The sequence below is a fragment of the Pygoscelis adeliae genome, unplaced genomic scaffold (assembly GCF_000699105.1).
Source record: "Pygoscelis adeliae isolate BGI_AS28 unplaced genomic scaffold, ASM69910v1 Scaffold618, whole genome shotgun sequence".
In the NCBI taxonomy this organism is placed as follows: domain Eukaryota; kingdom Metazoa; phylum Chordata; class Aves; order Sphenisciformes; family Spheniscidae; genus Pygoscelis; species Pygoscelis adeliae.
The window spans coordinates 18,433-20,621 of record NW_008825280.1 but is presented as its reverse complement, the minus strand read 5'-3'; positions in this window follow the sequence as shown (position 1 = coordinate 20,621).

The following is a 2,189-nucleotide window of genomic DNA, read 5'->3' as shown; positions in this document are numbered from 1 at the left end:
AGGCAAGGAAGGAGAGGCGGTGGGGTAGCCCTGTATGTTAGGGAGTGTTTTGACTGTATAGAGCTTGACGATGGTGATGATAGGGTTGAGTGTTTATGGGTAAGAACCAGGGGGAAGGCCAACAGGGCAGATATCATGGTGGGAGTCTGTTACAGACCACCCATCCAGGATGAAGAGGCAGATGAAATATTCTATAAGCAGCTGGGACATGAGGCAATGTGCACAAGTGGCAACACAGGAAATTCTGGCTGGACAAAAGGAAAAAAAACTTCTTGCCCCTGAAAACAGTTCAGCAGACATGCCTGGAGAAAAAAAAGTTGGCTGGACGAGGAACTGAGCAACTTAATCTAAATTTGAAGTTAGGCCTGCTTTGGTAAGGAGACTGGATTAAAGAACTTCATGAGTCCTTTCAAACCTAGATCCTTCCATGATCCTACGATTTATGTACCAGGCAGTACCAGGAAGTTCTCTCTTTCACTTCCATTTGACCATTCCCTGCAAAAATGTGTTTGTACTCAAGTCATGTGGCTGAACCTCTCCAGTTTCTGCCTTTTTGCTGCTTGAAGTAGAGGCTCATGAGAATCAATTAATGCAATTATGTCTTCTCCAGATAGGCTGTCAGTCTGCACACAGTACAGCAGATATCCACAGAAATCTTTGGATTTTAAAGGTTTTTAAGTTGTTGTTGCTATGAGGAGTCTGGCATTAGCATGTAGCTTCCTGAGAATACAGTCATTCTAATAAGCTATGTTTTCACTGTAACTAAGATATTCTTATCTCAAAAGAGAGGCTTACGCTGCATTATTAATTATCAGTGTAAACATACAAAGAAAGGGGAGAAACACACCAAAAAATCTCAACTCTCACCCACACTTCAAGGCATAACAGCAGAAACCTCTTTAAAACTTTTGGCTGCTAGACAGCTGTGTGTTGTGCTACTGTAATTTCAGATATACTTACGTAGATTCTGCAAAAAGCCTGACCATTATTTTAAAAGTACACAACAGGCAGTAATAACAATCCAAATGGATGACTCAAGAAACCCACGTTAGACATAAAGCATTGCCAGCATCTTTTAAAGCAAAAAAAGATGTTCAACACACATTCTGCAACAGCTAAGGCTCCCTTACTTCTATCCTGTGTATAGATTCATAAAGCAAGGCAGCACAGGCAGGATACATCCCCACAATCTTCATGTGCTTTCCAACAATGTCAATACAAGTATCATGGCTGGAGAAAGACGTCCCTACTTCCAGTAAACTCCTTTACTCCAGAAGCGTAATGCTCATGCCAGGGAAATACCCCCAGTGATTCAACACAGGCTGCTTAACTTTTTAACTCAGAAAAATAACCTTTTCTAACTCTGTATTCAGAGGCAAGGTCAGCACAGCCAGAATCTGGATACACACTCTGCCTGACACTCCCTCAGAATTTGAGAAACTCGTCATTTTCAATCCATCTGTGTTGTTTTTGGCATGCTGCTCAATGAAAATCCTTCACAGCAGGATGTGCTGGAATGGCTTTGCACACCTTTATGAGGACTGCCTGTTTTCCGAAGTTACTGGCCCACTGGCTGACTGCAGACTGCATTAGCAGGCATCACTCGCCCGCTTTTCCACTCTGCAGCTCTCATCCTGGAGTCTCTGCACCAAAAGGCTGGGGTGAGCTACATTCATGACTATGGCCTCTCTCACTAAGCAGTCCTAGAACTGCTGCTGCTTCTCGATCTCCGTTGTAGCATAAAGCTGCCCACAGGTCCCGCACATCCAGTTGATGAATGCCTGCAGTTCTTATTCCCTCTTTGCATTAGGTAGCCATACTGCATGCATAGTATGAATGGTCACTTCTGCTGCCCTGCCTGGTGCTAACATGGCATCAGTTCTTTAACATGCTATGTGTACAGAGTTAAATGCACATATGCATATACAGGCTCACATATGTGTATATTTCACAGGAAAATTATGGGCTGTAAAAATTCCTTGGTAAAGCAGAGGCCCGTTGCTATCCAGGGGGACAGCCAACAATCGAAAGAACTGAAAAACAAAGTTGTGGGGTACAGAGCAGTGAGGGGTGCTGCACCGGAGCACCTCACTGCCAAAATGCTACTCACCCCGCACGGCACCGAAGAGATTGCCAGAGCCCGCACGACTGACAGGCGACAGTCACAGCAACAACCGCCGCCGGGCAGG